At 51.5% G+C, this 21,560-nt stretch overlaps 1 protein-coding gene across 1 annotated transcript in view; it reads right to left on the bottom strand.

The window, feature by feature from the left end:
• The window catches only part of Hivep3 (human immunodeficiency virus type I enhancer binding protein 3), a 464,424-nt gene that overhangs the window by 142,489 nt on the left and 300,375 nt on the right, over window positions 1-21,560 (bottom strand). The window contains exon 2 of the mRNA XM_023706187.1: window positions 1,603-1,680. The gene's annotated coding sequence lies outside the window, so the exon portion shown is untranslated. The remainder of the gene's footprint in view (window positions 1-1,602; window positions 1,681-21,560) is intronic.

Below are 21,560 nucleotides of genomic sequence, written 5' to 3'. Positions count from 1 at the left end.
TCTCTCTCTCTCTCTCTCTCTCTCTCTCTCTGTCTCTCTCTCTCTCTGTACTGGTACTTGAACTCAAGGCCTTGTGCTTGCCAGGCAGGCACTTACACTGCTGAGCTATCTCCCAGTATGGAGTTCTCACAGTGCCTCAGCTGCTTCTTCTCATGCTGCCTCTCTGCTCCTTTGCTTATGTGAGCAAAGGACCCTCCACTGCTGCCTGGCCCCCAGACTTCCCCAGTGCCTGGTATGGAGTGCCAGCTGCATGAGCCTTTCCCAAGAAAGTCAAGTCCACTGGCTTCACCTAACTGCTAAGGCACAGGTGGTAACCACACATGCCAGCCTTTTCAACCCAAAGCCTTACAGATCTTTCCAGTCGCCTGCTGCATGGCAGTGACAGGAGCTGGGAGAGGAGCAGGAAGCATAAGTGTTGACTGCAGGAGGCCCAGGCCTGGGCAGCCTTGCACACAATCTCTTGTGTTTGATTTTGGAACTATGTGAGGAGGAAGGTACTTAACAATGAGACCAAGAGGCTCACAGGTCCCTTGCTCCCTACAGGCAGGGCAGGCAGGGCTTCAAGGCAATTCTTGCTGGCTCTAGCACCTGCTCTTTCTACACTCCACGGCCCAATGATGTGGCAGTATTCTAAGTCTTACCTGGAGAAGCAACTGTAAAACTCCACCACTGCAAAGTAGTTTAGCATACAGAAACTGCTCTGGGGCTGGAGCCACTTTGCTATAAGCTGGAGAAGAGGAGAGGCTAAGAGGGGTGTCACACTACACTGGATCTTTAGCAGGTTGCTGTCCTGGGGGACTCACTGTATTCCAGGGACCCAGACAGCAGAACTGGTGGGGTGGCAAAAGGAAGGATAAGCCAGACGGTCATGTGGCCAGAGCAGCTGTCTACAGTGGGGCCCTGAGCATGGGAGACCAGCCACAGCGAGGGTCTGCTGTCTACACCACTCTGCAGTCCAGTCCCACATCCAAAGCCCAGACAGAAAGGGTCTGCTCCTTGCCTCACAGGTTTTGCCATATGATAGCTAGCTACACATCTATCCACTCCACTGGGACGCTCGCTTACGGAGGGCTGCATGCCAGACTGTCAGACGTCTCTCCTTCCCACCTGCAAAGGCATGCTCGAGCACATGTACACTGGGCCCAGGGCTGTCTGTCAGTGAGGCCCGGGAGTAACTGAACAGAATGAATCCTGGGAAAGAGGCCTGCAGTTGCAGTGCCATCCTGAGCACCACTGTGCCACTGGCAGGAGTCATTCTGCTCACTTTAGTGCAATTCTACTGCCTCACTCTAAAGACAAGGCAGCAAAGCCCCAGAAAGAGAGATGTTTACTCGAGACTGTCCAGAGGCAGAGGCAGAGATCTGAGGTCACAGCCAGATCCCTGGCCTCCTTTCTGGGCTCTCCCATCAGCATGTGCTGGATGCTGGACATCAGTGCCAGCTGCAGGGTACTGGACACAGGGTAGATTCTTCTTGGAGCCCGTGTCTTCTGGGGCTCCGTCCTCCCACCTGAGCTGAGGCCATGTCTCCCTACTGCTTGGCCGTCAGGCATGGCCAGAGTCTTTGGGCTGTGCCTGCGGGTGGGCCAGTAGGGAGAGCTTACCTGGCAGACAGCAGCTGCAACATCATGGGGGGAGGGTGTCAGAGACTCCTAGCGCTCCGAGGACTGTGCTGGAGGGGCCTGCGAGGAGAGGAGTGGGAGTATTACCACCACCATCTGTAAGTTTGCATTTGAATTTGAAAAATGCATCCCCAAATGGAGCACCCGGCCCTTCCCCAGCACAGTGACTGCAGGGTGGGGCCGGCCCCGCACGCTTGGCCACAGCCTCCACACTTCACCCCAGAGTAGAAGCCATAGTCGCTCCCTCCTGTGGACCGCAGGCGCTCTCAGCCTCCCTGGCTTGGGAGTCTGCTTTCCTGTACTAAGTGGGGAAAGGCCCTGGCGGGTTTCCTGGGCACTGATCAGAGAACTCCTTTTCTGTCTCTCACCTATTTACAAGCACAGTCAATAGTCACTTGGAAACTTGGTTGGTATAAGGTCTTATGGAGACAAAGCCACCGAGAGCTCTGACTTTGTCTAGTTAGAAAAGCATGTGGGCCTGAGGACCAAGGCCCTGGGCTCCTGTCCCAGCCTGGAGGTTGGCTCCCCTCTCCCACAGGGTCATGCTGCAGACAGCAGGCACAGCACCTGCAGCATACAGTGTGGGCCAGGGGCGTGGCCAACACTGGAGCCACATGGACCCCTCTGTGTGCAATGTTTCTCAAAACTCCTCCAGCCAAAACTGCACACTTAAAGGGTCTTCATATTGAGAAAATAAATAACACAAAACTACAAGGAACACAACGCTTTACAATCAACTTGTATTTTAGTAATCACAGCACCACCATATAGATTGAATAATGAATACACATATACTCATTCAAGACATAATTCCTGTCTCCTGGGATTAAGGTTTGAAGCCCCAGGGCATCTGTCTATTCAATATTCATTCAACAGATATGTCTGGAGCAGCTCTGGGACGCCCATGGCCTGCCGGGCAGGGGCTGTGCAGAGAGAGAGCGTGTCCCGGGGCAGGCAATCCTCTGTCTGAAGCTCTGAGTCCTCAGGGCTTTGATGGAGGGGAATCCTGGCACTGGCACTTTGTTATGAGAATTGACTGGGATAGCAGGAGGCACCCAGGCCAGAGCCTAGCACAGAGCAGGAGTCCAGCAGGCAGCAGCGTGCCTCCCACTGCCGCCTCCTAAGCTCCACCGCTGTCCTTACCAGCCGTGGAGCCATCGCCACCACCCTTCCCCTCCCTAGTGCAGAGAGGCCTATCCTGCCCTTCAGTGAGAAGTGGACACGGCCTTTCCTACCTTACAACAGAATTACGTGTGGCCACAGGCTTTTCTCAGGTTCGTGCCAGCTTTGTCACTACAGAGTCGTGTGGGTTTGGGAGAAGTGATTGAACCTGTCTGAATCTGTTTCCTGATATAAAATGGGGACAGTAGATTTTGTAATCCACAGATTTGCAGTGATTAAATGAAGTAACATGTACAAAATCTTAGCATGATACTGGACATATGGGAAACACCCAATAATTAGTGGTCATTATTTTTTATGCTATTTTTAAAATTTTTTCAAAATTTATGTATTTAGTACAGTATCTTGCCACACAGCTCAGACTGATGGTGATCCTCAGCCTCCCCAGCACTGGGATTACAGCCATGCGTTACTATGCCTGGTTTTGGTGGCTGACTTGGTGGGCCTGGGGTAGGGCCAGCACAACATGTGTTACTGGGGATTGAACCCAGGTCCTTGTGCCTGCCAGGCAGGCACTTAGACACTGAGCTATCTACTTGGCCCTTACACTATTATTATTACCATTTCTACTGTTTCTTTTCCTAGTCCATGAGCCCCTCAGGGCAGAGACCATTCTAAATTCATCTCTGTCTTCCCCACAGAGTTGAGTAGAATGCTTGTCTCTGAAAGACATTAATAAGTGATTACTAAATCAGCTTTGGAGGTTCACACAAAATCAGATGCAAAATAACTACAGGGGCATGAGGTATGGCCAATAAAGTCTTATTGGAACTTCGAAAACACCAACAGATTGCTTGAAGGCAGCCGCTTGTCCTTCACAGTCAGTTTGCAGGTCTGGTAAAATCACTTTTTCATTCCTCGAACTGACACCAAATTTCCTCCTTCCCTCCCTCTCCCTTTTTCTCTCCTTCTCTCTCTCTCTCTCTCTCTCTCTCTCTCTCTCTCTCTCTCTCTTTCTCTCTCTCTCTCTCTCCCTCTCTCCCTTTCTCCCTCTTTCCTTTTCTCCCTCTCTCCCTCTCTCCCTCTTACCCTCCCTCCCTTCTTCTCTTCCTCTCTCTCTCCTTTTGATGTTAGGAATAGAACCCAGGGCCTTGTGAATGCTAGGCAAGCCCCATACATAAATTTTCACTTTGGTCCAATCACAAACTCCTGTCCAGTGATTTTTTTTCCTTTTTGAAGTCTTATTTTTACCTGCTATCTCATTTAGCCTCCACAAAAAAATCTGGAGGGAGGCAGAATAGATGCTGATGATCTATTTTGTGAATAAAGAGTTGGAAGCTCAAAGGTGACAAGTCTTGCCAGAGGGCATGGGGCAGCAGGACACCGCTGTGCACCACAGCCCCAGAGCCCATCTCCGACCTTGATCCTTTCCCGCTGCCTGGGTGGTGGCCAGTACCTGATAAACATCCGTACTGCCCAGTTGCTTCTCAGCAAATGAAATGGACTTCAAATGCTGCTGGCGTTATTCTAACCTGCCTCTTCTAAGAGCCAGGATCTTGGAGGAGGGGAGAGGAGAGTGGAGAGAAACAGAAAGGGGCTGAAGGAAGTGAAAATAACCAAGATGTGTCATGTGCTTGTACTAATCCCCCAAAATGAACATCATTATTCTGTATTATCAATGTGCAATAATTAAATGAAAGATAGAAGAAAAGACAGACTTTACATTGCACAAGGCCAGAGAGACATAGCAGCACAAGGAGAGCTGAACATACAAGCTCTGATCTCAAGCTGCTGCAGTTCAAATCCTGCAGTTCAAATCCTGACCCTGACACTTACTAGCTGTGGGACTTTGGGAAGATTGCTTCACCTCTCAGTGCCTTCATTTCTTCATCTATAATAGCAGTCACTATGGGGCTATTGTGAGAATGAAATGAGCTAATCCAAGAACAATGCCCAGAATGGTGCTGGCACCCAGTGAAGCTTAGGTGTGCTTATTGTTCTCCGTGAATGGGGTCTAGCTAGGCAGTTCACAGCAGTGAGTGCAAGGCCCAACACAAGCAAGATCCCTGATAAACATGCTAGATGGCTGAGAGGGCACAGTACTTTCTGAGAAGATGTGAACACCTGACTTTAGGAACTGATGAATAAGCAGAAGGGTAAATGGAGGTCTGGCCCCAAGAAATCCCAAATTCCTGGCTCCAGTGACAGTGACAATGAACTTAATAAGGACAACTGCAGTTCGCCCAACTGGAGCTCATCCGATGGCCACCTCATCTGTGCTGAGTGTTGCTTCTCATGGAGTTTGGGTCATCCTATGGGGGATACAGCTCATTGGATTGTCCAGGCTCCACTCATAGCGCCAAAAGGCTGGAGGAAAGGCCAGCTTTCTATTTGGCCTTCACAGGACCTGGGCTGCTTGAGCAGCATACCCTGAGAGCCCACAGGGAGCACTCTTCCCCAGGGCCAGCGCCAGCAGCTGACATCTGGCATGCAGCTGCCTCAGAATCAGCCCTGGATTGGTGTACCCCACCGAGACTTTCAAGTCAACAGAAGGTCCCGCTTACTCCTCATCCCATCGAATGCCCGTCATGGATCTGCAGGCGGACAGCCTACTGCATCTCACCTACTCTGCAGGTGCCTCGTCCCTGAGCACCTATAGATGTCTCTATGTGTTTCATGCATTTTTTCCGAGAAAGAAGGTGCTATACTTTAAACTTAAAATGTCCCTCAAGTCTCCTTGTTCTCAGGCAGGGTCTGGTTGGAAGAGGTGGGCTCCTGGGGGCACGACCTGGAAGCGTGCACTCTTGGGCCTGGCGGTCCTTTCCGTGTCTGTCTGCTTCCTGGCTGCCCTGCGGCAGCAGCTCTCTTCTGCCAGGTGCTTCCCTCGCAGACCCTGCCATGGAGCCTGCCGACCACAGACTGAGCCCACTGATGCTATGAGCCTTGACAAAGCTCCCTTCATTCAAATTGCAGGGGTCAGGGGTTTTGTCTCAGGGATAGGGAAGTGACTAATGCAGAAGGTGAATCACAGAAAGACAAGTGTGTTGTCTATGGTCACATAACTAACAAAGGACAAAACTGGGCTTCAAAGTCCTGTTCATGAATCCATCCATCAATTAGTTTTTAGGGCTTACCACATGGTGAGCAATGGGTCTCTTTCTCTCTCTCTCTCTCTCTCTCTCTCTCTCTCTCTCTCTCTCTCTCTCTCATGTCATCTAGTCTCCAGTACTCCTAAGACTCTAGTATCCAAGGCAACTTAACAAATAGATTAAGTCCTTCCATCTGCCAGACACTGCGCAAGGCTCTGGGACAAGGGATCACACAGGGCCCTCCTGACAATCTTGTGCATCTGATCTCTTCATCCCCTCTGTAGATAACAAAACAGACAGTTGAAGAGCAGCCCGTGCAGGCTCACTCACTGGCCTGCCGGATGGAAGCCTATATCCATCTTACTCCAAACTTACTGTCCCAGAATAGAGTCAAAGGGAAAACGTGAAGCAAATTGCATGGAGCATTATTTATAGTCATGGAACACTGAACACTACAAGCAACTCTCAGTGCTATGATTGGAAAGGGCTAGAACAGCAGTGAAAATGTTGCACATCTATGTCAGGTGTTGGCTTGTAGGCCACATCGAACTTATGCCCTGCCTTTGTAAATAAAGTTTTATTGGAATGTGGCTATACCCTCCACTTACCAAGTATCTGTGACTGTTTTTGCTTCAGCAGCAGAGCTGAGTAGTTGGTATAAAAGGTGCATGCCTGAAACCCTAAGGTATTTCCTATTTGGGCCTTCCCAGAGCAGTTTGCTGACCCTTGGCCTACTCGATGGAATATGATCCATCTTTTAAGAGTGCCATGATAAAGTGAACATATTCTGGCTATCAGGTTAGAAAACTGAAGCTACAAATTTATGAATAAAGGATTGCATCTATGCATGAAGAAAGACCTCCATCAACAAGATCACGTGAAAACTGTAAAGAAAGTAAAGAGAAATAAAAAATAATTGTGGTAAGGCACAGGGTCCTTTTTTGCTATTTTATATTTGCCTCTATTATCTAATTCTTAAGAAATACAAAAGTATTGGATAATGAAAAAATACATATTTTAAAAAGAGCCATGCTAGCTGAATGTCTCAGCTACAGGCATCCTAGCAGCCAAGGCAAAGAACAAAGTATGAAGAGTCCCACTGTCTGATGATAGGAAGAATTAGGAGAATTAGGAGCCAAATTCCTAGATTAGATTTCTTTCTCTTTCATTTTAAAAATTTTAATTGACATATAATAACTGTACATAGTTATAGGTACAGTGTGATGATTGGATTTATGTACGTAATATATAGTATCAAATTAGGGTAATTACTCTTTTGTGTTGGGAACCTTTGAACTCTCCTAGTTATTTTGAAGTATACAATAAGTAGCTAAATGAAATGTTCTGGGGTCTTGCCTTCCTGGTCCTCAGGCAGCACCGTGGACTGAAGCACTACCCGCTTGCATGGCTTTTTCACGTTCCTGACCGAGCAAAACTGACAGAGGGAGCGGCAAGCAGTGGCTCTGCAAGGCGGCTGCACCCTGGCCAAGGTGATGAAGCAGTGTAGTTCAGGGATGATTCTGCAGAACTTCGTGGGGAACAGCATCAAGGTATCCAGGGCCCACAGAATCTTTTCTTAGAAAATAACCGGCACATATCTGTCATCCCCGTACCCAGGGAGGTTGAAATAGTAGGATTATAAATTCCAGTCTAGCCTGGACAATTTAGCAATTTATTGAGACACTGTCTCAAAATTAAAAAAAAAAAAAAACAATTAAAAGTCTAGTGATGAACTCAGTGTGAAGGTCCTAGGTCCAGTTCCTAGTACCACAGAAACAACTCCTCTCTCAAAAAAAAAATTAAGAAAAGAAAAAAACTTCACACAGAGACCAGAATATAAGTCAAAGGAAGGTGCAGTACTCTGGTGGCAGTTGAGTGGGCAGTGTTTTATTTCATTCTCTGTAGCTCACCGAGCTGCCCCTTGCAGCATGCTCTGCAGGGCCTCTGCGCATCTTGGAGCCCAGCTGTGTCACGCCACCCCCAGGCGTCCTGGAGTCCCTGGTATTCCACCAGACTGAGAGCCCTCGAGAATAGAGAGAACACTGCTGTGCACAGCCAGCACACAGCAGTCATACCATCTCGAAGCCAAGGCTGAGGCTGAGGACACAGCTGCCCTCATGACGCAAATGGAGAAGTGCGGCTTGTGCATGCCTCCCTGGAGGCCTGAAAGCAGAGGAGGAGCAGCTTTGCACCCAGCCGATTCCTTAGTGCTGGTCCACAGCGCTGCCCCGGCCCGGGCCTGGCTCCCAAGCCCTGGGACTGCTCACAGCTGGAATCAGACCTGCTTCCTGCCAGGGACTCCACTGGAATCTGACGTGAATCACTTCACTGAACCCCTGAAGAGAGCTGTATCAGGTACTGTCTCTGTTCCCATTTCAAAGATAAGGAAACTGAAGCCAAGAAATTGTGTCTCTGACAGTCTAGGCAGTTCTTGTCTCTGGACTATGATCTGCCACCCGCAGGCTGTCTTCCCAGTGCCATCCTGCCCGTAGGCACAGTTGGTCTCAAGTTTTTGCCTTTCTGACTCTGTTGTACCTGGGATTCCATTCTGATGAGGTTGCCATGTCCTCCAGAGATGACGTAAGATTTGACAAGACTGGAAGGGCTGCACGGGGTCAGAGGGGGGCGTACCAGAGGCCAGCAGTCAAGCATGGCACCGGTGGTATGCAAATGTAAGCCCATGACAGCATCCAGGAATGGGTCCCGCTCATCCCAGGGTGGCACTTCTAGACTACAGCTTCGTGGGCTGATGGTGACCGACCATCCCCACTGCCTAGGGGATACTGAAAGGGATAGTGGGAACCTTGGGCTTTGGGAGCAGACAGTCCTATGTTCAGCTCCTTGCCCTATCCCTCAGAACATCTGTAGATTTGAGGTGGTTCCATGGGCAGGAGACTTTCTTGTGCCTTAGTCTCTCCAGCTATAAAATGGGGCCAGTGACATTTATCTCTGAGGGCCTTTATGGGGATATAGAAACTTTGTCTGTCAATGCATTTGCTTTTGGCAAGGGCTGGGTTCTCTCACACCTGTGCCTTCTCAGTCCTGCAGCACGAGGGCTGGCCCCTCCGGAAGCCAGAGACACTGCCCCACAGAGCCTGGTGGCCTGAGCGGCTCCGCGATGCCCACCACGCAGCTGGCAAGAACCCACACACGTGCAGCTCACTGGAGATAAACACAGGGTCCAGGCACCTGATCCTAAACAATGGGCTATTCTGAGGCTTTAATTGCTCATCAAGGGGAAGGCAGGTTCTGGGCCGTGCCAACCTTGGAAATTGGCACAAGCACTGGGCAGCGGCAGTACAGCAGACACACCATGTGCAGGGGCACCAGCCCACAGCTGTGCATCCTAGAATTCACCCAGGGAAGGTGTGCTGAGCCTCAGGGGACCACTCTGCCAGTGTACAAGTGAGAAAACCAAGGTACCACAAGGAGAGTGCTTTGATCACTGTTTCCAAAAAAAGAATCTAATAAGGTCCTCTTCCAGGCTGAGCTCTGTGCCATGCCACAGGGACCTCCTAGGGTATGAGGGACAGATACCACATGTGCAGTCACCGTGCCCACTGACCAGTGTCTACAGGAGGTGCAGACAGGCCTGGGAAGACGAAGGAAGCACCCTGCCCCAGTTATTCCAGTAACTGTGTGCTGCGTCTCCTCAGGTGCCCACGGCACAGCCCAGAGGAGCCCAACCCCTGCCTTCCTGGGGTCTGCAGTCTCATGGCTCAGAAGGCAGTAACGGGGCAGTGGGGAGGCAGAGTACAATGTCAGAGCACAGAACTGGAATAAGGAAAAGCAAAGCAGAAAGGGGGACAGCAGGCGCCTGTGGCTGGTTGGCGTTTTCAGGCAGATGGTCACGCTCGTGGCTACGGTGGCAGATGAGCACATGAGACAGGAGGACAAGGGACGCTTTGCCCTCCTGAGCAGAGAGGGAAACCAGTGTCCTTAGCCGACCTGCCTCAAGGGCCACAGAGACAGGAACAGAGGCGGAACAGGCCCCGCATCTCTGGTTGCACAGCCAGAGACAATCCTTATGTGCTACTCATCCCTCTCCTCCATACTACTCCCTTCCCTCCACAGCCCCCAGAGAGAGAAGCGCCAAGGAGCTCTGCTGAGCTGGGGGAGAGCCAAGCCTGTCCACCACCACGTCCTAGCTGGATGGTTGCCCAGGAAACTGGGATGGACAGCCAGACTCTCCACCCTCTGGATGCTGCGGGCATGCTTGTTCCTTTACCCGCGTGGGAGTCATGGTGTCAGACACACAAGGTCTCTCCACTGCTGAGCTGTGTGACCTGGATCTGTCCTGCAGAGCATCTGTCAAAACTGGATGCTGTGCTGTTCTTGAAGAGCCGCTGGGAGGACTAAATAAAGGCAGGCATAAAGCACCCCTGGGAGCCCGCGACAGCCCAGCAGGCTCAGGCACTGTGTCCCTCTGCCATCTACTCCTGCCTCAGCCTGCCTGCACGCCAGAGCATCTCTCCTGCCTCATGTCTCCTACAACCTCGAGAGTGTGTTTTCTCTTTCTGTGTCCACTGTTGGCCCCTGAATAAGACAGTATCTCCCAGAGAGTGGCTTCCCTCTCACAGGCCTCTCAGCCACCTGTCTGGAGCTCAGCGGAAGACCCACTCAGTTACTGCTCAATAAATCTTTGATGCAGCTTCCAGGAAAGTTGAAGACTAGAGTATGTAGATTCCTGGATCCAGAGCCAGCTTTTTCATTAGTAAAACGATCGTGGGCAAGCTAACTTTTTACCTTTTTCGGTGCCCAAATTATTATCTGCAAAATTATATGGTGATTTCAATATTGTTTCCATTATAGGCTCATTGGTAGACAGGAGATTTTACTCAGTCTATAACCTAATACTATGATCCATCCCACAACTTCCTGTCTCCTGGATGTTCTATCTTTAGTTTAACTCACCAGTGACAGAGAACCCACGACCTTTGGGGCAGCCCATGCTGTGTTTTGACTGCATCTAAGCATTAGCATCTGCTGAGCTCTGGGATGCAGAAAATGAGGGGGTTGTGAGTAAACCTGCGAGAGGGACTGGGGAGATGTGTAGGGGTGATGGGGGAAAGGCCCTGGGCAGCTGAGAGCACCGGAAACAAGGCCTCCAGCCCCTGGGCCCGGGAGTGCTTCCTGGAGGCACTCACCACAGGCTGCCAGCAGCCCCTCCCAGACCAGCTGGCACTGTAGGTGCCTGCTCTGCTCCTCTCTCCAGAGCCAGACAACCCATCCAGAAGACACACAGCCAGCCAGCTCCTGTCCGGGCTGCTCATGGCTGGGCCGCAGGGCCCCGGGTTCTCAAGCCTGGATGTATGATTTATGACTCTGATGAGCTCACTGGCTGGGGTGGGGGCGATCTGAGGGGAGCCAAGAGGGAGGCTGCTTATGGATTTTAACCCTCTGATGTTACTGGCTGGGAATTTACATCAATAATTCACGGCAGTGGGGAAAATGGGACAAGAAAAAGGCAAAATAGAGAGGGAGGTGAGGAGGGAAGGGAGAGAAGGCATGGGGGAGGGAAGCAGAAAGGAAAGGAGGCAAAGATATACTCATCGAGTGTTTCCCATGAGTACCACACCTCTTTCCGCTTGATTCAGCCTCACTGGAATCTGTGAGGCTGATCCTGCTATGCCCAGTGACTAGATGAACATACTCAAGCTCAACAAGGAAAGGTGAAGCTTTTGGGTGGTAAGGATTTGAACCCAGGTCTGCTGACCACAGAACCCAGTTCTTTCTACTATGCTCTGGCTCCTGAGGGTGGCTAGGTCCCTGGAAGGCACCCAGCTCTAGCTCGCATTCTGGGTTTGACAATGGACATGGAAGCATGGAGAGCTTTGCCCTCCCAGAGAGAAACCAGCCATTGGGCTTCTGGACAGCACCAGAACTTTGTTGCTGAAGCTGAAAAAAATTAAATTCTATATTTAAAAAGTATTGTTCAGTTGCTATGGCAACAAAGAGGCTAAGAATAATATAAAAAGATGATTTGCCAGGTTGTCACTGGCAACCCAATTTTAAGTGTGTGTGTGTGTGTGTGTGTGTGTGTGTGTGTGTGTGTGTTATAAGGAGTTGGGTAGGGGAGGTGGCCAGGTTTAGTCCACCTTCTCTGCTCCCTCTGGCATCATCTGCCCCCATGACATGTACCAAAAGTGGCAAGATGCCTGGCATCTTACCCATCTGGCAGAATGGAGGAAGAGCAGCGCACCTGGCCCTAAACCTGAAGATAAAGGTGGCTCGAAGTTTCCTAATTGCTGTTCCCTCCCGGCATCCCCTCACTGCCTGGGCTGCTTCCCTCTGCTGTGGAACCTCAGCCGGAGGCACCTCGCAAACAGATGGCTCCCGAATAGCTTCTTCTCTCCGACCTGAGAGTTTTCAGCCTGCCTGGCAGACTCCCCGGGGACCACCAGGGAAAACAGATGGCCAAGAGAGGAGAGTGGGAGATGGATTTATCGATCTGCAGCATGGATGTCAGGGGAGGGAGGTGGCTTGGCAGCCTGAAGCATGGGCAGCCCGCTCCCTAAAGGTCTTATGGAGAAGCACACGTGAGGTCCAGCCGGGAGCTGGAGTCTGGGCAGGGGACTTGGAGGGGACCCATGGCAGGCCTGGGGAGGGCAGGAAGGTGTGCAGGGATCCATGGGCCTCGTTCAGCAGGCTGATGCTCACAGAAGCTGAGAAGGCAGCACCCATGGGAAGCGTTGGCCAAAAAGCAGGCAAACAAACAAAACACCCATGGCAGCTTACTGACAGTTGAGCTTTTGAAAGAAATCTGCTATTTTTGCCCCTGTCATAGTCATGCAATGTGAACTTTTGAAACCAGCTAGACCAAGGGCCCCAGCCCAGATTTATCATACACTGCTGTGTGAGTTTGAGCAAGCCCCTAAGCATCTCTGGGCCTTGGCTCTACCATAGGTGCAATGATACTCTTGGTACTGTGGCTGGCTTCATAAACTGAGGTCTATAAGGCGCCAGGCCCAATGTATAGGATAGCCCCAGCACTCAGCATATCCATGGAGAGAAGCCTGAACCACAGCCCTGTCACTGTGAAGCTCAAATCAAAAGCCACAGGGGTCCTTGACAAATAAGTGAGGAATGACATTCAGATGCCAGTACCTGGGGACCAACAGTGAGGGGCTCTAAGAGGCCTGTCCTGTCTGGAGGGTTCAAGGAATCCAAAGGAGGCAGGGATGATGGTGCTGCTCTAGGAGGATGAGGAGGAGAGGGCAGAGAAATGTAGTTCAGCAGACGTAGTGGTCCAGGGGAAGGCAGGAAGGTGGAGCAGGCCACAGCCTTACTGGGCTGGACCCTATCAGAAAGAGATGGGAGGGAGCTGAGAAGGTACAGCCACATCCATCCCAGGCTTAGTGCGCAGGGATGTGCAGGGTGAGCCAGAGCCAGCGGCCCCTAGAGAGACAGGTCCAGAGGCCCAGGCCAGAGAATATGGTGCCCTGGCCAAGCAGGACAGCTCTTTGCAGTTTGGCAGGCACACCTGTGCTCATCTGACCACCCCAGGGCAGACAGAGGCACACCTGTTCAAGTGCCATCCCTACCCTTGCCTATCAGGACCCCGCATGCACAGGCTGATGTTCAGGCATTCCCACGGGGTGGGAGAGTCTGGGATGGCCAGAGGGCGCAGATCAGGGAGTGGTCTCATGGGTGGGCGTGGTCACCAGGGCCTCCTGGAGAAGGAAACTTGCAGGGCACAGGGAAACCATGCCCAGACCTTCAGGAAGGAAGGAGGTATAGGGTGGGGTGGGGCCAGGGCTGCAGAGCTGTGGGGAGCTAGGGCCACTGGACAGGAGGGGAGATGTGAGTACAGCTGCTTGGGAATCCTGGGTAGATCATGCAAGCCACACTCCCCTCCTGTCCCCACTTCAGGAAGAATCTTCCTGGCCCAGCTGTCTGAGGGCCAGCAACATACCCTGGGCCTCAGGCAGCCTGCCATGGAAAGTGGGTCCAGCGGCAGGTCTTATTTCAACAGAATATATCCATCCTTGGCTCTGTGGTCCACCTTCAGCACACACGAGCTACACTGTGTGGGGCTCCTAGGTCACCCTATTTGGGGCACTCAGTGTGGTGTCCATGAGCTGCCTCAGCTGCACCAGCACCTGGAGACTGGAGCTTAGGCAGGGACAGCCCCATGAAGATTGAGTTTAGTCCCATCTTCCCCACTGTCTTCCCCACCCCTTCCTCCCTCCTTCAGCCAGTGTTCACTGAGTACCCCCTACAAGCATTAGGAGTTTGGTTATCAAATCAAATTATATCTCTGCCCTCTTGGAACTTAAATTATAGCTAGAGAACTTAAATTCTAAGAGCAGACCAGGAGAATAAAATAGAACCCAAGGAAGGAAAGAGAAAGTGGTGGAAGAGGTGAGGGGAAGGATTCTCTTAGAGGTGGGACTTCTGCAGCAGCACTTGTGCCCAGAAGTGGGGCAAGTGGGAATGGCTGTGAGAGCCTTTTGGGTAGGAGTGGCTGTACAAAGGGTCTGAGGCAGGAATAGGCTGGGCATGTTTCTCAGACTCTGTGTCTAGTGCTCAAAGGTGCTGAGATGAGAGGTTTTCAGGAGTCACGCTGCTGGATGGAAGCAAAGCAGGCTCACCAGGAGGATGTCCTGTCCAGGCATGGGAGATGGGACACACTTTATAGTAAGGGCTCTGTCCAGAGGATGAGCATGAACTGTAGGAGCAGGCCGAATAGACACCAGATCTGTTGTCCAGCTAGTAGTCACTTACTAAGCAACTGCCTGTGGCAGGCGTCAGCTGTACATGGTCCAGTCACACAGTTAAGCCCACAGGACAGAGGTGCACATCCTCACGGACCTGCACTCAGGTGGAATCCACAGAGATGGGCTCATAGGACCCCAGGCCCCTAGAATCTGTGCTCCTAGAATTAACATGAGGAGGTCTCAGAACTAGAGAACCCAGACCACAAAGCACAGCTTCTCAGCACAGGAGAGCGGTCTGAAAGCCAGTGTGAAGCACAAGAAACTGAGGCCCTGTGCCCTGCATTTTCCCTACACAGCAGCCGGGGGTAGAGGGGGGCAGGATCTTCCACCCAAGAGTTGGGGCTCCTAGGCCAGACGGGGTTATAGGCTTCAAGTAAAGACAGGCATGGCCTGAGGGGCCAGGCAGGCTGGTGGTGGGTCTGCAGCCCTTGCTTGCTAGGTCATGGGATCTTTTGGAACCCAAGTTATTTCTTCCATAAAAGGGGACTAATATTGCATCGACCTCAAATGGTGGATGTGACTTCAGATCACACATGTAAGGGGCATGGAAAATCCTCCATATTCTTGCTGCTTTAAGATTATCAGTGGGATTTCAAGGATGCTGGCAGGTGTCAGAGCTGGAACATGCTGACATCTGGACAACTGGCAGCCCCAGCTACATAGCAGGAGCATCAGTGACAGGAACATGGGCTGTTTCACTCTCACCTGGTGGTCCTGACATATTAGGTGTGGCCTGACATGAGCCTCTTCCCTCCCTTTCCCATCCCCCATCTTTCTTTGCTACTCTTTTACACACACACACACACACACACACACACACACACTGCAATTATAGCACTAAGATCTTGACCCAGCCCAGTGTAGCAAGAGCCAAGCCTAAAGGAAAGAAGAGAAGTAAAAGCTGCGCCAGAGGTGAGCTGCCTCCTGTAACCCACCCCAGAGTGGCCTGACAATGACCGCAGCAGACCAGGCTGACCAGAAGGCTGGGAGTGCTGAGATCACGCCAGGCAGGACTGATAAAACTGCACATTCACAGTGACAGAGGCCAACGCCAGCAGTGGGGATGGAGCTCGGGCCGTGCTACTGCGGCCATGGCTGAGGGGCGCGCAAGTGCAATCACACAGCAGGGCACCTCCTCGAAGAGAGGTTGTATACCATGGGAAGGATTTCACCAAGCAGTTACAGAAAAAGCTCAGTGGGAAGGCGCAGTGGCCTTTCCAGGGGTGGGACCCTCAGGGCAGCGTCCTTTGCTGGCGAGGCCTTCTCTGCTGGAGGAAGACAGGGTAGGGGTGGAGCCACTGCTCTTTTGCATCCATGTCTCAGCAGCACCTCCAGCCAACAGTCGTTACCGCATTCACAGGAATAACTCACCTGTCTATAAAAAGCTGAGCCGCGCAAGCGCGGCAGTTTTTCTTCCTATGGCTCAGTTTTTCCATCTCATGATGGGTGTGTCCCTGACATGGGGAGGGGGTCCCTCTGAGGTATATGCTCCTGACCAGCGTTAGCTTCTGACTGCGCCTCCATGTCCAGGGTGTCCTTGTCTCTGCCAGGAGGGCTTAGGCATCCTGGAAAGCCTTGGGAGCCCGAACCATGCACAGTAACAGAGAGGGATGACTGGGTGATTTGGCTTGGGAGACAGACACCAGCCCTCTCCTCAGCATCAGCTCAGCCCCACAGCAGCTCCAGCAGGGTGCACACCTCGCGTCAGCACCTGCGTGATGTGGTGGGTGGACATCAAGGGACTCGGGGGCCTGCGTGAGTCCCGCACTTAGTTAAGCCGGGATTTGAGCCTCAGAATATTTACTTCAGATCCCCACGTCCTTTCCTACAGTCCAGGCAGTCTCTTGTCCTAAGCTGCACAGGCTAAGAAAAAAGCTAAGACTTGGGCTTTGGAGGGTGGCCTGGGCACAGACACATGGCCTGCTCCCTCAGCCAGCTTCCTCGATGGACACTGGCTCCACCTCTAGCCCAGTGGCCCTGCCAACCCACTTGGCCCTTCTTGTGCCTCCTGTGTCCACCTTTGGCATGCCTGCCAGACCTCCACCTATACCCTAGAACCTAAAAGTCCTCAGAACAGCCAGGGATTCTCCCAGCCACCACCAAGCAGGCCCCAGGGCCATGCCCAGGCCCCAGTGTGCTCTTAGTAATGAGAGGGAGGATGTCACTTCTCACCATTCACCCCATGGACAGGATGGTCTAGGCCCAGCCTGACACACCAGGCGCAGCTCTGATCTTTCTGGAAAGACCTGACTCACTCACGCCCAGAAGTGACCAGCCTTGCTGGCCTTCCATCTTCCCAGAGTGCACTGCACACAGTGCTAGTGTGAGGACTCAGGGAACTGCCAGGGGCTGATGGATCCACTGCAGGAGGAGAGGGCAGCACCTTGTGTGCTGCCTGTAGGGATGTAAAACAATGCAGCCACTATGGGAAACAGTGTGGAGATTGCTCCCAAATGTTAAAATACAATGACTGAGTGATCTAGCAATCTTACTTCTGGGTATTTATCCAAAGGAATTGAAAACAGGATCTCAAAGAGATGTCTGTACTCCTCGGTGCATCGCAACACTGCTCACGATAGCCAAGACGCAGAAACAACCCAGACGCCCATCGACAGATGAATTGACATGAAAAAGCAATATGTGTGTGTATGTGTGTGTACAATCAAATATTATTCAGCCTTAAAAAAGAAGGGAAATCCTGCAATATGTGGCAACATGGATGAGCTTGGAGGACATTATGCTAAGTAAAATGAGCCAGTCACAGAAGGACAGATACTAGTGTGACTCTACTTGTATTCAGTGTGTAAAATAGTTAAAGTCAGAGAGGCAGAGGGTGGGATGGTGGTTGTGAGGAGCCGTGGGGGGTGAGTGAAGAGTTGCTACTCAACAATCCTAAACTTGGAGTGAAGCAAGTCAAATAAGTTCTAGAGGTCTGTACAACACTATGGCTACAGTTAACAATACTGCATTATACACTGAAAATTTTGTTTAAGGGATAGCTCTAATATTAAATGCTCTGAACTATAGTTTTATACAGCTCGTTATGTGGAACAAGTGGTGGAGGCACCAGGTAATGGCTAGCGCTAGCGGCAAATGTTTATATGATAATCTACATCCTGTGCCAGGCTGCATTCTGAGTTTCTACCTATATTAATTCATTGAACATACTATAAAGGAACTACTGTCATTACCTCTACAAACCAGGTGAGGAAACTGAAGCACAAGGAAGCTGAATAACTTACCCATGAGCATTCTGCAGCTCACAGGAATAGAGCCGAAACTGGAACCCAAGCGGCAGCTCCAGGTTCTGTGCTAATGTGACTTCTGCTGCCTCTTGGGACACAGAACCCTTTTCTCAAAGAAAGATGTGCATCAGGAAGCAAAGAGGGCATGGTGGCCTCACGCCAGGGAGGGAGTGCGGACATTTTCCTAAGGGGAGGACATCTGCCCTGAGACTTCAAAGATAAGAAGCTCCATTCTGCCTGAAGCCTAAGGAAGCCAGTGGCTGGGGTGCTACCCGAGGAGCTGAGAGAGCTCAGCCAGGGAGCCCACTTTCTGCTCTGACCACTGGCCCCGCTTCCTGCCTCCTGCAAGCTCCAGAGCTCTGGGCAGGAAGCTCCCTTGAAGCCTTTGCTGACTGTGGCATTCCTGCTCACCTCCCTTAAAGGAGAGTTCTTGTCCCATGTCCTTTCACCTCTCTGACCATTATAGGAACCTGACATAGCAGAGCCTGAGATGGAGCTGGTGCTTGTGAAATGTTTATTGAATTGACATGAATTTTCTCTAGATGCTGGAACTGGCCCTGACCTACCGTAAGATCAACAAAATAAACTTGAGCTACTCTGTCACCTTCCTTCCTTCTCTCTCTTCATTCAACAGGTACTATTGAGGAATCACTCTAGATAGAAACTGGGGACAACAGGGCCATCTAATCTCCAGTTACTCAGATGTAGTGGGGAGATAGACAGCAAAGAGTTACTGCAGGTGACAAAGATCCTGGAATGCATCCAGGTAGTGTGGGAACATGGTAGATGGACAGGCTTTGTAGCAGGGCCTCGTTTCCTGGAAGAGAGTTATAAAGTAGACCTCAACTTTGTGTGGGAATGAGGGTGTGGGGCAGAGAATAAAGATTTGTGTCTGAGCTAGAAAGGGAGGCCAAACAGAGCTTTGGAGGCAGAGGGAACCATGCTGGCAAGGCTGGGGGTTTGGGAACTGTCCCATGCTGGGGAGCGGGTGCTATAACTTGGGGTGGAAGGGGAAGAGAGAAGCAGGTAGATGGAAGCCGTTGCAAGTCACCGTAAAAGAACTCACATTTAATTACCTGAGAGGCAACGGGGCAGCTCTGGGATAGGGAGCCATGAGAGGAGCCATGCTGAGGCCAGATTTGTGTCATAAGAGGACGCCCCCAGATCACCACAGGGACCCGACTGGAGGGGTCATGGTGGGGGCAGTCAGGAGCAGCTGTACACATCTAGGTCAGACAGTCACCAGAAGCAAGAGGAGCAGGAAGGACACAGTTGACGACTGTGAGCTCCGAGAGCCTTGCAAGGGGGTGTTGGGGACTAGCAGGGGTGGACATCGGAGATGACAACACAGTCTGGGGCATGTCATTCCTTCCAGGGAACCCTTCTTTCTTCTTCCACACCCCACCCTCATTCCAGTGCCATAACTGGAGGCCATGGCGTTCGGTGGGGGGGGGCGCTCCATGAAATACTAAACTTCTGGCTCCTCCACAGGAACCGGAACAATTTCACTAGCAGAAGATGTACCAGCACCATAGGATAATAACCCCCCCCACACACACAGTACAAAATATACTGCAAAGCTACACAGAATCGCCCGACTCCAGCATGGCCCGCTCACCTTGGTTTGCTCTTTGTACATTTCATTCCACTGCCTGTGAGTACTCACTAGCAGTCAAGCAGGGCACGTGCCAAGCATTTAGGAAGAGCCAATGGGAGGAAAGTATCAAATTGAGATAATTACAAGTAATAATTTTGTTCTTTGCTGCCAATTGGGAAGAGATAGATAAGAATTTCGTTGAGCAGGGGAGCTCTCCAGAGAGCTTTCAGAGCCCAGAGCTAGGATGAAAGTGAGGGTTAGCCCGCTCCCTGGATGGCCACCTGACTCCAATCTGCTCAGCACAGTGCCTTGGCCTCTCCTGCAGGGAGGAAGCTGCTTGGCTTCAGGCAGGGAGAGCAAGCGCCGTTTCCACTTCCTTCAAAGGTCATCACCTGCCTGTGCAGCCAGAGGCACTGTGTGAACTAAGCACAGTCTTTGGTTTCTTCTGGGAGCAAAGCAGCCTCAGGGGCAGCGTGACCAGCGATTGTCTTCCAGGTCCTCAGGCCCAGCACAAGGTAAAGTCCTGGCCATGGGCTGCAGCATGTCCTTCCACCACCACCACTATCACCTTCCAAACCACTCCAAATAAAAGTAAGATCTAGGTGACAAGTATTCTTTGCAAATGCAGCTGCAACAAAAGTCTTCGACATGGGAATGGGACATGTGGGAAATGTTGCCTGCAGTCCCCTTCTGAGAGCAGCAGGTAAGGCTACTTCTCAGGCGAAGGAAGGAGGGGCTCCACTGCCTGGATGGCCTAGGACTGAATAAACAGCTGGATGTTTTACACGTACTACCTCTGCCAACTGAAGTGAGGAGAAGTATCCACCACAGAATACCACCCTTCAGACGGGGCAGGAGGCAGCCAGAAAAGGGACCTGCTCCAGACACACACTGAACATCTGGCCACACTTACCCACCATGGCCCTTTCAAACACCTGATGGACACTGCAGACTTTCAGCCTGGGCCAACATCACAGTCTGGGTACAGGTAATGGGCAAAAGAAGCAGATCCAGGGTGGGTCCTGTTGCACTAGGGATCCGCTGCCAGATCAAGGACGAGAGGTCTGAACTGTAGTCCCAGTTCAAGCCAGGTTTCACATCCTGTCTGTGCTGATGCTGAATCCCGCTGGACTGTGTCTGGAGCTGCAAGCTCCAGCCCAGATGGACAACTCTGTTCCTTCGCCAGGATGACTCCCAGGCCTGGCTCAGGCAGGGAGGGAGTCAGGTAGGGCCTCAGCATTAGCCTATTGATCACTCCAAGAGGACACTGAGGTTCAGAGTAGTCCTGTGACTTGCCCAAAGACCCACGGCAAGTGAATAAAACTGCAGAACTGAAACCCAGAATTCAAGAAATGGTGAATCCCAAACAGCATGGGCACACACAAAAGCACCTGCCAGGCTCTAACTAACATCCTCAGACCAAGAAACTTCAGGACAGGGAGAAACGCAGCCAGACCTCCAACCTGCCTTCATACTCCTGCTGTAGCCTCCTCTGGTTACAGAGACAGGGATGCTGATTCTTCTCAAGGGAAAGCTGTCCTAAGGTGGGGGAGCTGGGAGGCCCTTTCCTCCTAACTGCTCTGTGGTCCAGAGGGACAGTCGGTCTTCTCAGGCAAGCGGGGACCTGCCCAATGCAGCAGCAAAGGAATAATGAAGAATCTTCCAAAACCCAGTACTGCCTGCTGCTGACAGTGCCTGCTCCTTCCAAGGGGGACAGGAGCAGCCTGGATGGAAGAGCCTGCATGGAACCTGCACAGGCAGCGATGGGGCAGTCCCAGCACCCCACCCCTAGGATGTGGTAGCACTAGCAGGGCTGGGCTCAACAACCCTGTAAAACAGATAACTGTCCCTACCTTACAGACGAGGACAAAGAGATGTGGTGACCCATTTCAGGGCTCAGGAATTGGGCTTGCTGAGAACTTATCATATTGTACCTTACATATCCCTTTCCAAAATGTATCCTTTTGCTGAAGAAAATGATGCATCTTAAAATAATCTTGTCTTTGAAATCATTTGTAGTAACTTGTAGGATTGAGGATGGCTTAGCAGGCATGTCTGTAATGAGGAACCTTGACCAATCTGACCCCAGAAACAGGACCAACCAAAACAAGTGGTCAGCCAGATTTCTCTCTCTCTCTCTCTCTCTCTCTCTCTCTCTCTCTCTCTC

This window comes from Octodon degus, unplaced genomic scaffold (assembly GCF_000260255.1).
Source record: "Octodon degus isolate 3935 unplaced genomic scaffold, OctDeg1.0 scaffold00245, whole genome shotgun sequence".
Taxonomy (NCBI): domain Eukaryota; kingdom Metazoa; phylum Chordata; class Mammalia; order Rodentia; family Octodontidae; genus Octodon; species Octodon degus.
This window is presented reverse-complemented; position numbering and strand designations above follow the sequence as displayed.